The 13,426-nt window shown below is 43.5% G+C and overlaps 1 protein-coding gene across 2 annotated transcripts in view; it reads left to right on the top strand.

Moving 5' to 3' along the window:
• Nucleotides 1-9,615: 9,615 nt before the first annotated feature.
• hpca (hippocalcin) overlaps nucleotides 9,616-13,426 on the top strand; it is an 80,403-nt gene continuing 76,592 nt past the window's right edge. For both annotated transcript variants that reach the window (XM_034704076.1, XM_034704077.1), the window contains exon 1: nucleotides 9,616-10,087. The gene's annotated coding sequence lies outside the window, so the exon portion shown is untranslated. The remainder of the gene's footprint in view (nucleotides 10,088-13,426) is intronic.

Raw genomic sequence — 13,426 nt, forward strand, 5'->3', positions numbered from 1 at the left:
GGTGCTGGTTCACCTGCCTGGGCACTGCCGATGTGCCCCTGAGCAAGGCATCGAACCCCCAACTGCTCGGGGTGCGCTGGTTGACGGCAGTATCCTCACTCTGACATCTCTCCCTAAGCATGTTCACTGCATGTGTGTGCATTTGTATGTATATACCAAAAAATAAAAAAAAACTGTATGTGTAGCATGTCCAAAATAGCATGAGTGAAAAAATTGAATTTCCCCCCCTGGGGATCAATAAAGTACCTTTCTTCTTCTTCTTCTTCTTCTAGAATATCATTATTGTAATTGTCACAAGTACAACGAAATGAAGTGCAATCTTGTTTCAGTGCACATATAAAAAGTAAGTGCTAAGAAAACACAGAACCCACAAGTCAGACAAACCCACACTTGCATCTACATTGGACATTCATTTCACAATCCCCTTTGGCAAGATATCACAGTACTGAATTGATGTTTTAGCAGCGTTCAGTGCAGTGATGGCTGTGGGGTAGAAACTGTTTTTCAGTCTACTTGTCCTGGTTTTCATGCACCTGTACCTCCTGCCTGATGGTCGTATTAAGATGCAGATTGTTGTCTCTGCACCATCCCCTCATATGCTCCAACTCCACTCTGTAGGCGGACTCGTCCCCCCCAGAGATGAGCCCCACCACCTCGGTGTCACCCGCAAATTTGATGATCGTGTTGCCATGGTTGGCGGGGGCGCATTCGTGGGTGTAGAGACTGTAGAGCAGGGGACTCACACAGCCCTGTGGGGAGCTGTGTACTGTGTCACCCCTTCCCCCAAGCACAGAAAAAAAAATGCATAGAGAGAAAAACAACAACAAAAAAACACAAGTATTAGCACATAATAAGTCGTCCTCCAACTCCCATCCATGAAGAATGCTGAAAAGTGATGTTGTCATCTCTTATGTAGTTCTGGGAACCGTTTCTTCCACTCTGAAGGGTACTGGCCTTTCAACAGTGTATGTTTGAGATCTGAAGTTAAATAATCCAGGAGAGGATTCTAGATCTTAAGAAATGAGCCTTCATTGGTCCTAAGAACTGCACTTATCCTTTCATGAGGCATAACATTGAAGATCTCCCTATATCACAGTGTTACTGTGGGTGGGGTGTCTTTAACCCAATTTAACAGAATGCATTTGCGAGCAAGAAAGAGGAGTTTGTCCAACAATATGTAGTGATTATGAGAAAGTGCTAATTCTTTAGAGGGCAAACCCAATATGAAGAGCCCTGGGTCCCTTCTTATTGTGGTCTTCAACTTCTGCTCAGTTCTATGTGACTCCAGTACCTAGCAATTCTATTGCACTCCACGAAATAATGATAATGAGTCCAAAGGTCTGTTTAACATTTACTGCAGATGGGAGAATTAGTTTGCAAAAACCTATGGAGGGTGGCCGGGGATATGTGTGGCCTGTGTAATATTTTATATTGAATCTCTACAAGCCTGCTACAGGTGTAGGTTGAATGATCTAGTTGTACAGCCTCCTGACAATCTTCCTCATTGTATTGATTGTCAAGGACTTCTTCCCATTTTTGTGAGAACTTGGTCGTGTCCATAGACTGTATAAAATATGGACGTAGTATCCGTGACCTCACCCATCTGTTTCTGAAGAGCTGTTTTGAGGCCAATCAGCCCCCCAAAAATATCCACCCCCTGTACAGTGTGTGCCGATCGAGAAATGAGCTATCCACACTACACTGGTCTTTTGAACCAGACTGTAAACATGTTTATTTCTGCTGTAAAGATCGTCTTCTTTGAATTGGTGTGTATGTGGTTTCCGGTATTTCCAGAGCCAGCCTCAAGCGGATCCTCGATGAACTGCAGTTTTTAACACTTCCGCATTGGACTCATATTTTTAGACCGGAGGTTGCAGCTTGGTGTCACACCAAGTGGCTGCTGGGGGTGGCCATGGCCACCTCTGAAAACTGATTGACCACCCCTGTGGATACCCTGAGATTCTTAAACATGATTGGCTACTTGCCATGTCAGAGGCATTACTTATATTCAGATCAGCTGTTGTGTTTCAGCGAGCTGCAGAGACAGTCGTTTCTGTGGATTTGAATATTATTTTTGTTGATGCTGTGACTTTGGACAATCATCTTCATTTTGAGGCCCTAAAGAGTTCAGTTCAGCAGATTGAAATGTTGACACTCTGTCGAGTTTCATTTTTATGTTAACGTTAGAAATCTACAAAAATGTAATATTTGTTAAATGATTTTATAAAAGAAGTTAAAGTAGATGTGATTATTGGAAGTAACCCTCCTAGGTTTGAGATAAGCCTCTAATGTTTTCCATGCCTGGCCAACCCTTCAAAAGTCAGTGCCCCAGTTTGGCCACCCAAGTCAAAACTGTTTGGTGGCCACTAGTCACACCGTCATCTGAATCCACTCTGGTGTTCTGATCATGCTAAAGCAGGAGCGATGACTGGGATGAATCTGCAAGGATGTTTCATTAAACAACATAGTAAACATGGTGAGAGCATACACTGTCTACAGAATATGGGTTACCTAATTGATAAAAGCAAATGAGAAGTAATTATCACAAGCTTCAGTGGCTAACTGAAACCCACCATGGCAAGCTTTGTCTCAGGAAACTGTTGCAGCTCTAAGTACTTAAGAAGTCCCCTCCGGGATGAATCCTTTTTGATGTTCCTGTTGGGGAAGCACTTGTTATGCAGGCCAGCTGTCCTTTCAATGAGCAACCAGATTCAGTCCAGAGAGGCCACCGACTGTGAGTCATCTCCAATCTAAGGAGCTAATACGAAATCTTTCAACTGCTATCGAAAGTTCTGTGAGGTGTGACAAAGTATGGCTGATGTCTGGCTCAGATGGCGGAGGGTAAGAGTCTGAGTTATGTGTGTGTGTGTGTGTGTGTGTGTGTGTGTGTGTGTGTGTGTGCGTGTGTGTGTGTGTGTGTGTCAGAGAGACTACTCGTACTCAGTTTGTTCCATTGTGGATAACATAAACAGACTATGATGTCTGACTCACTGAAGTTGCTTCTTCTGACGTATGCATATTTGTGTGTGCTTGGAAATGAAATAGAGTCTTGCCCTACAACAGAGACAAGCAGTGCATATATTTCAAGAAGAGCACATGTTTCCATCCACCTGCTTTATGCAGAAACGTCTTATGTAGCAGCAGGAGGCCCCTCACAGCCTCAGTTTAAGTCCTACACATGTAGATCTATCTACTGACAAACACTTTAATCAGCTTGAATGATACAAACGAGTGAGAGAAACAATATAGACTTATTTTCCTCTTAACCGCTTCATCAATACAAATGAAAGAAAATATATGTTTGCCAGCTATGCTAAGTTACATCTCATTAGATTAAAAAGAACAGGCTGATACCACAGACTGTGTAAAAAATGGATGTAGTATCCGTGATGTCACCCATCTGTTCCTGAGGTGCTGTTTTCAATCAATCAATCAATCAATCTTTATTTGTAACAAACGTTATCTCAAGACGCTTTTACAAACATAGGAGGTCTAGACTACTCTATGTCAATATATATCTAATCTATTAGAATATATATCTAAAAAAGAAATGTTCATCAGAGACATCAGCTTGGCCATAATCGTCCTGTCAGCCACCACCTCCACAGGGTCCAGGACTGAGCTGGCCTTCTTCACCACTTAGTTCAGTCTTGCTCTCCTGTATCCTGTCCGCCCACAGCAGGTGACATCCTTCCAATGTGGCGTTCGTGTCCGGTGTTAGCTCTGTTAGCATTATGCTACTCTGCCAGTATTCCCTCTGGTGCTGGGTTAGCTCGTCCACCTTATCGTAGATAGATCTTACATTCCCCATAACGTTGGGTGGAAGGACAGGTCCATGTCGTCTTTTCTTAGCTTGCACCTCAGTACCAGCACGTCATCCTTGCCTCCTTCTCCTCAGCTCACAGGGAACATCATTTTTTTGTTCAACGTTTTGAGGCCAATCATCGGCGGCAGCCATATTGGAAATGTTGAACTCAACATAACTTCTGGCAAGCTAGTGTGACGTAAAGAGGCAGGCCTTTAGCCTTTATCGCTACCAGCTACAGTGCTCCCGCCTGTCAATCACATCAGCCTCTTCCTTATTTGGGCAAAAGTCGTAAGTTTAATACCTTTGAAAATACCAAGTTAAAAAAGAATTCACCACGTACAGTGTGTGCTGATAGAGAAATGAGCTATTCAGAATAAACAGTTTTTTGAACCAGGCTGTAAACATGTTTAATTCTGCTGTAAAGATCATCTTCTTTGAATGGGTGTGTATGTGGTTTCTGGTGTTTCTGCAGCCAGCCTCTAGTGGACGCTTGATGAACTGCAGTTTATATAACACTTCCACATGGGCTTGATATTTTAAGACCGGAGGTTGCCGCTTGGCAGATACTCTTTGAAAGTAGCTCACACTAGTTTAAGTTGACATGTAAAAACAGCCGTGTCCAAGTCTAGAGGCAACAAACTTCAAAGAACGCCAGGTGCAGAGCATGCGTCTTCTGTAGCATGTGTAGACTTTTAAAGCTAGGGTTGGTAGCCACGGAAAACTAGCATGAATTTGAATGTAGCATTTCCTCAGGACTCCGTCTAACCCCTCCCCCCCTCCCCTCGGAGCTCCTCCAAAACGGCGCCCCCACTCACATGCACGAGTGCCGCTGATTCACGACCATATGATGGTGACTGATTCAAAACTGGTCCTCAGCACATGGTTTGTGTTTTGCACTACGTCAACTCATGTCTCACTCAGCGGTAATATAACACCAAAACATTCTCATAGTGAAAGTTAAAAACACAAACAAACATGAAATGTACGCTCTGCAGGAGGCGGGCAGAACGGCAGGACAGGATTTGATTGGTTTCATCATTTGGCTCCTGATGGCAGGGATTGGTTGGTGTTTTCCCAGGTTTACTCCGGCTGTAGATAGCAGCTTTTTTTTACCTCTTTTTTAAGAACACATTATGTATTGATGTCATCAGGACATAAAGATCATTTTAACCAGTATAACAAAAAGTGGATCTAAATCTGACTACCAACCCCAGCTTTAAAGTAATAATCCACTTCAAGTGCCATGCAAAGATAAAACAGATCAGCAGCCTGTATGGACGCTCCACAGTCTTTGTTATGGAGGGGGATGATTCAGACTGTAACTTAAGCTGGGAGGGAGAATGTAGTGCATCCCTGAGTACAGGGATACTGGGATGTTATATTCAATATGTAGCCTAGATAACATGACATTTACTGGGGAAATACTCTACATAACATTATTTATACACAGACTAAAGTATCATCAACAATGGTGCATCTAAATCTGACTACCAACCCCAGCTTTAAAGGTGGCATATCATGCAAAATTGACTTTTTAATGGTTCTCTACCTGAAATATGTGTCCCTGGCATGTCTACAAACCCCCCGAGAATGAAAAGAATCCATTCTGCCCCTGTTCTGATTTCTCCACCTTTCTGTAAATGTGTGTGAAACGAGCCGTTTCAGACTTCAGTGTTTTTGTTACGTCACAACAATATCCGGTCTGTCACGGAGTCAGAGCTCAGAGCTTGTTCAGCCCATAGACTGTATAAAATACAACTCAACCCCTCCTCTGTTTTTCATTACCTGCACACATGTGTGCTAACAAGGAGCTTAGGAGGGAGGCATGCTAGTTGTAGGCTGTCTTAATAAACACAAAGGTCGGTTTTACTCCCCACGTCTGCAGATTTGAAGATCTAGTGGATGATTTTTATTTGTCATGGATAAGTGCTAGCGCTAGTTAGCATAGACACATAGCTATATGTTCGTAGCTGTAGCTGTAGCTGTAGCTGTAGCTGTAGCTGTAGCTGTAGCTGTAGCTGTAGCTGTAGCTGTAGCTGTGTACCAAGACACACGTCGACATACTGACAAATAAAACAACAAGAAACACTAAATCTGTGACCAATCCTTCAGAAAGGTCCTGCTGCCTTTCTGGTAGAGGTCGGTTTTACTCCCCACGTCTGCAGATTTGAAGATCTAGTGGATGATTTTTATTTATCATGGATAAGTGCTAGCGCTAGTTAGCATAGCCACATAGCTACATGTTCATAGCTGTGTACCAAGACACACGTCGACATACTGATAAATAAAACAACAAGAAACACTAAATCTGTGACCAATCCTTCAGAAAGGTCCTGCTACAGGCGCCTCTCCGTCAGGATCAGATTCAGAGGGTTGAAGTAACGTGATCTCTGAGCAGCCGTGTATATTCAGCCAACATGTAAACATTAGATCAACGTGCTGGAGAGCCGAGGCACATCCACTTCCTGAGGGGGCGTGGTCAGAGAGAAAACAGAGTGTTCTGATGAGGAATGAAGAAGAGGGTTTTTCAGGCAGACCAAAATCTGATTTCAAAGTGTTTTTTTGAGCATAAACTTTAAAGACATGTTTTGGGGACCTCTTAGACCAATATATATTGATGAAAAAAGCGCGATATGTCACCTTTAAGGTCAAATTGAAATGAGGGGGTCTGGACTGCAGTTGGTTAACTTCTGTTCCAGCCCTAATTTGAAAATGAAACGCCCCTTATAGTTTTTTCGTACATTTGTATTGGTAGCTTCCCTCTTGAGTTGAAGCCAAGCGGACATTCAGTGATGTATTTCTTAGCTGGTTGAGGGTCTACTGTGTAGGCATAGGTGGGTCAGGATGGATGCGTCCTTCATGGAGAGAAGAACGGCTCACTTATCTGCTGCCTCTGACGTAGCCTTCGAAATGGGGACAGCCTGCAATTGGTCTTAACTGTGTCCTCTGAAGGAGGCTGCCCCTGAATAAGGACACAGCTATCCTTGAAACACTAGGATGCATAACTCCAAAACAATGTCAGTGGAGCTCACACAGACATGTAGCACAGTGACCATAAACAAATTGGAGAGCAAGATAAAAATAAAAAACACTAATGATGTTAGCTCCAAAGAAGATGAATTGGTCTAAATCAGTTACCAGTCTTAACATTAAAGGTCAAAGTGCACGGCACATGAACCAGACTTGGCCGGTTTCCAAGCTGTTCCAGTTTACAGGGAATTTGCTGTTTTCTTTCTTTGTAATACATAACATGCTCCGAGTCTCCAATCTCAAGATTCAGACATCAACCTTTTACCTTTCACATTTGTTTAGGTGACCAGCCAGGTAGCAGTGGAGGAAACAGCAACCCCTGAGACAGTGTCCACCTCATAAATCCAGACATGTGGACTGAAAATGCTTTGTGGAAAAGAGAAAACAGGTACATTGGCTAAAAGACAAAGCCTGCACTCAGTGCTAGCATTAACATTAGCAGAGCAGGAGCAGACCCAGATATTAAACTTGTTTTTCCAGCCACATCTTGGTGAAGTCTACGGTTAGCATCACATCTTTAGCTCGTTTTATTACTTTTATTACTCAGGCACCTCTCTTTGGAATCATCAACCAGTCAGGATCCGGGAGGCAGACACCCTCTCCACTTTTAAGAGTAGGCTTCAAACTTTCCTTTTTGATAAAGCTTATAGTTAGAGCTGGATCAGGCTTGGACTGCCGGGGGAACTGACTAACTGGGATCCTGTCTTTCCATCTCTCTCCTCTCTCTGCCTGTCTCTTACTGTAACTCTCCCTGTCCCATTAAAGTTACTAACCATAGACCTTTCTGGAGTCCCTGAGTTCCCTTGTCTCGTAGATTCCTCTGAGCTGCCGTAGACGTCCTCCTGCTGTGGACGATCTGGACTCCAGCTGATACGGACGTGCTGGACTCCATCGGCAACAGCTTCTATGACTCGTCTCATCACTATCACCTCTCTCTCTTACTCCCCTCTATCCCTCTTTCCAGACCCAACTCGGTCGAGGTAGATGTCTGTCTAACATGAGTCTGGTTCTGCTCGAGGTTTCTGCCTGTTAAAGGAAGTTTACCCTCACCACTGTAACTAGCTAAATACTGCGATGTGCAATGCTCATGATGGATTAAGGTGGGGTCAGACTGAGTCTTACCCTGTCTTGGTGTTGGGTCTCTGTTCATAATTGGACATAGAGTGGTCTAGACCTGCTCTGTTTGTAAAAGAGTCTTGAGATAACGTTTGTTGTGATTTGGCGCTATACAAATAAAGATTGATTGATTGATTGATTGAAAATGCTGCTTCAGCGACCTTTGCACCCTGAAGAATATAGTTCTGTGAAAATGAATATTTACTGTGGAGATATTTAAAGACATTGAACACTGTGCAATATTATGTCCATAAACAGCTCCAATAGAAGATAGTTTGTTTAGGGAGAGCCCTATTGTTCACGCACTTTCACATATGTTATGTGTTTTTTTGATATATTTGTATACATTGAAAAGGCAGGGGGATTACTTGCCCTTCCTCAATAGTTCCCGCTTTAGTCTGTATGGTGTGGTATGTATGTTCAGGTGCCCAGGCTTACAACATAGATGTGGAAATAATTGATTTTGACAAGTTGTTTTGATCATAAAGTCAAATACTGTTGTTCATTTCCAGATGCCTGTGACTAAATGTGTTATGCCTCTGTAGATACACTGGTTTGTAAGTTGTAATGTACATGTGTAAATGATAAACTGAGGCATAATATTGTAGAAATTGCACTTCTTTTTCTGAAGAAATGTGTGGTTTTTCATATTGTTTTGTGAAAGGACAGTTTATTAAATGAGAACAATGTCAGAATTAACTTGTATTTTTTTTGTACTAAAACAAAGGGAAATTTGGAGTTGTTGTTATATAGGTTATTATGCTATGATTTTATTGGTCCTGCCCGCCTGACATCAAATTGGGCTTTATGCGGCCCCTGAACTAAAATGAGTTTGACACCCCTGTACTAGATGAAACTGAGTCCATGTCATGGTTTGGTTAGTTTAATTCTTGTGTTTCATGCCTTGGTTCCTCCCTGTGTTGATTCTGTAGTTATCCTTTGTCTCTCTTGAGTGTTTAGTGATCCTCTTCTTGTGTTTTCTTAGTCTAGTCTAGTGTTTAGTCTAGTCTAGTAGGGTCAGGGGGATGAGTAATATTTAACTCAACATTCATGTTTTTGTTCTTCAATGAAAGAATTGATTGTTCAATCTACTTACAAATAAATCTGTTTGATTTGTATTTTTTTGGATGGATGTCTGCTTATAACAAAACAAATATTTATGCTTGGATATGATACATTTCTATTAAATTTCCCTCAATTCACAGTTAATTCACAGTTTTAATTCCCATTAATTCCCATGGAAAGTTTCCAATTTAGAATATTTCCAAAATTCCCCAGCTTAATTTGGCAAATTACTGGATTTTGGAAATTGTCTTTCCCCAGAAATTAGTGTTACCATATGTTTCTTTTATTATTCCAAACCATTTCTCTTTTGCTGTGGCTCAGCATTTAAATAACCTTTATCAAAAAAGTGTTATACTTTCTTTCACAAATGTGGGAATGAAATTGCGTTCTCTGCGTTCTAAACATCCGATCCTAGAATCGCCCCTGGTGCAACACACCGTCCAGCTCTGTGACTGGGGGGAGAGAGAGAGAGAGAGAGAGAGAGAGAGAGAGAGAGAGAGAGAGAGAGAGAGAGAGAGAGAGAGAGAGAGAGATGGGAGGAAAGTTGGAGGAGGGCTGTGCGCAAGGTCGGTGCCAATAGGCGCTTCGCTGTCTAATTAAACCCCCACCACGCATTCCAAACGCAACCTTCCCCCTGTTTAAATCCACTCCAGCGGCGCTCTGCACTTAAACACACTGTGCTCCGTCACCATCCCGTCCCGGCCTGGCCCCCGGAGGAGAAGAAACGCCAGAAGCAGCAGCAGCAGCAGCAGCAGCAGCAGCAGCAGTCCCGCACCGCACCGCAGCACCATCACTGCTGCCTCTCGCCTGCACGGTAACATGGTCTACAGGGCTCGGCTGTTGTAGCCAAAGGCCACTTAGACAGTCTCTCAGCTAGTTCCGTGTGTGTGATTGGATGTGTGTGCAGTAAGAAGCAGGAGCAGCAGTAGGCCAGCAAACAGACGGAGATCGGTCCCTACACCGCTGTTCTTCACTGGAGGAAGGAGTCCGGAGCGAGCCCAGCATCCCCGCATCTCCGCAGCCGACACAGGGATACTCTCCTCCCCCACGACACCGCGGATTTATCGGGTAAGAAAGTGGGTCATGATGTGCATCGCACATCCTAAGCCTCCTTCATGTTTTGTATGCATTAATGCGCTCCCTGGTTAGAGGGATCGGGCTTCAGTAGAGGCGACGCATCGCTTTGTTTACCCTTATTGAGCAGAGGATTTCAGCTGTGGTGACAAGAACCCGCCGAGTAACACACTCACATGATATGACCTGAAAACATTCCCGCACAGCTCCAGCAGTCTGTGCGATCGAACCGAAACCACAAGGCGGTTTCGTTCTCGGTGGTTCTTTCTTTCTAATGAGTGCCTCAGCCGTGTTCCTGACCTGTTCGGTACAAGTGAGAGGACGGCCTGCCATCTTTTATGAATGATCTAACGCGGGACAAGCAGAGGGAAGAAGGATGCGCATGGTGGTGCTCTGGCTCCTCCAGCTCTCCCCTCTGTTACAGCCATGCGCTGTCACTGTCACCGCGCTGAGAGGAAGAGGAAGAGGAAGGGATCATTCCATTAAAACACATGTACACTTTAAGAAAACTGACATCCAGCTTTATGTTTTACAGGTTTCCTTTGTTTTGATATGAAAATAACATCTAAAAGAACATTTATACAATTTTAACAACACTGATATTTAGCAGGAAAATAATAATACAATTTCAAAATGCATAATGTAGTCGTAGTAGAATTGATTCAGTCATTATATAACAGTCATTTTCACAGTGCAGAACCTTTAAACAAAGCAACAGTAATGTTTTAAGTGATGAGCTTACAGTCAAGCTAACAGCTTCCAAAGTGTAAATAAACACAAATAAACACACTATGGATGGCCGGCACCCCTAGCATTGGCCTATGCTGCCTATGCCACGGGCCGGTGCTGGCCCTGTGCTGCCATATTTATGATCATTGTAGCTGTTGTCTGCACCATTGTTGTGTATAAATAATGTTATATAGAGTATTTCCCCAGTAAATGTCATGTTATCTAGGCTACATATTGAAGATAACATCCCAGTATCCCTGTACTCAGGGATGCACTACATTCTCCCTCCCAGCTTAAGTTACAGTCTGAATCATCCCCCTCCATAACAAAGACTGTGGAGCGTCCATACAGGCTGCTGATCCGTTTTATCTTTGCATGGCACTTGAAGTGGAATTATTACTTTAAAGCTGGGGTTGGTAGTCAGATTTAGATCCACTTTTTGTTATACTGGTTAAAATGATCTTTATGTCCCGATGGTAATCAATACATAATGTGTTCTTAAATAAGAGGTAAAAAAAGCTGCTATCTACAGCCGGAGTAAACCTGGGAAAACACCAACCAATCCCTGCCATCAGGAGCCAAATGATGAAACCAATCAAATCCCGTCCTGCCGTTCTGCCCGCCTCCTGCAGAGCGTACATTTCATGTTTGTTTGTGTTTTTAACTTTCACTATGAGAATGTTTTGGTGTTTTCTTACCGCTGAGTGAGACATGAGTTGAGGTAGTGCAAAACACAAACCATGTGCTGAGGACCGGTTTTGAATCAGTCACAATCATATGGTCGTGAATCAGCGGCGCTCGTGCATGTGAGCGGGGGGGTCATTTATGGAGGAGCTCAGAGGGGAGGGGGGGAGGGGTTAGACGGAGTCCTGAGGAAATGCTACATTCAAATTCATGCTAGTTTTCCGTGGCTACCAACCCTAGCTTTAAAAGTCTACACATGCTACAGAAGACGCATGCTCTGCAGCTGGCGTTCTTTGAAGTTTACTGCCTCTAGACTTGGACACAGCTGTTTTTACATGTCAACTTAAGCTAGTGTGAGCTACTTTCAAAGAGTATCTGCCAAGCGGCAACCTCCGGTCTTAAAATATCAAGCCCATGTGGAAGTGTTGTAAACTGCAGTTCATCGAGCGTCCACTAGAGGCTGGCTGCAGAAACACCAGAAACCACATACACACCCATTCAAAAAAGACGATCTTTACAGCAGAAATAAACATGTTTACAGCCTGGTTCAAAAAACTGTTCTGAATAGCTCATTTCTCTATCAGCACACACTATAGTTTTCCGTGACTAGCAACACTAGCTTTAAGTATGTCTTTGCTGTTCTTTACTCACAGACTGGTACAATAAGTCTATTACACCAACGAAGTGATCTGATGCAGGAAGCTGTGAGCGAGTCTGAGGTTGAGGACATCTAAAAAAAATACTTCTACATGCTTTCTTAACGTTGATAAAGCAGCTTGGTTAGAGTCAGTTATCCCACCGCGCCCTCTTAAAGCTTGCATCTGTGTTGAATGAAAACTGTGATCCATCATCACTATCACCGCTCCCTCTCTCTCTAATTTTCCTCTATCCCTCTTTCCAGACCCAACTCGGTCGAGGCATGATGGCTATCTAACATGAGTCTGGTTCTGCTCGAGGTTTCTGCCTGTTAAAGGAAGTTTGTCCTCTCCACTGTAACTAGCTAAATACTGTGAGGTGCAATGCTCATGGTGGATTAAGGTGGGGTCAGACTGAGTCTTATCCTGTCTTGGTGTTGGGTCTCTGTTCATAATTTAAGATAGAGTGGTCTAGACCTGCTCTGTTAGTGAAAGAGTCTTGAGATAACGTTTGTTGTGATTTGGTGCTATACAAATAAAGATTGATTGATTGATGACTGAACATTTTACCTGCTGATTGGCGCCACAGTTGTAGGCTAAATAGATACATTTACAGGGCCTTAGGATTCTGTGTAGCCTATATAACATCTGTATTTATCACACAGGCAGGACCAGTGCTCTGCCTGTTTGTGCCTTATTCAGGCCCAGCCATGTTACAATGCTGCAATACATTGGCCTCTACATTTTCTTACCTAAACACCACAGCTGTTGCGTGCCTTCAGTATAATCCCCTCAGATTGAACTTGTTTCCGTCAGACCCAGCACAGCAAGGAGGGAAACACTGAGCGGACAGACAGCGACTCAGAAGTCATGTGTAGTAGAGCTGTGTGTGCACAGTCGGGCTGTAAGACACTGTGCTGTTCAGCAGTCGTGTTTTACCGTAGCTAATAGTCAAAGGAATATTGACAGATCTGATAATGAGGCCATGGTGGGGTCTGACCCTGGGTTAATGGGAATGTGGTGCTGATGCACAGTCCTGATTCATACATTTGGATTGAGGATTTGTGTCCCGAGGAAATCTGCTCAACTTCATTTTGCCCCCGGCTGAGAAATGGGCAGAACCCTGCAGCTGATGTTTGGTTGAGGAGAGGCAATATTTAGCCTGCTTGTGCTAACGCTAGCCTAGCTGTTACATAAGAAGATAAATGTCTGCTGGAGCACTAGGAGCTCAGTCTCTCAGGCTTATATGAGCACACTCCCCTGCACACACCAACACTCATAAGGT

This window comes from Notolabrus celidotus, chromosome 16 (assembly GCF_009762535.1).
Source record: "Notolabrus celidotus isolate fNotCel1 chromosome 16, fNotCel1.pri, whole genome shotgun sequence".
In the NCBI taxonomy this organism is placed as follows: Eukaryota; Metazoa; Chordata; class Actinopteri; order Labriformes; family Labridae; genus Notolabrus; species Notolabrus celidotus.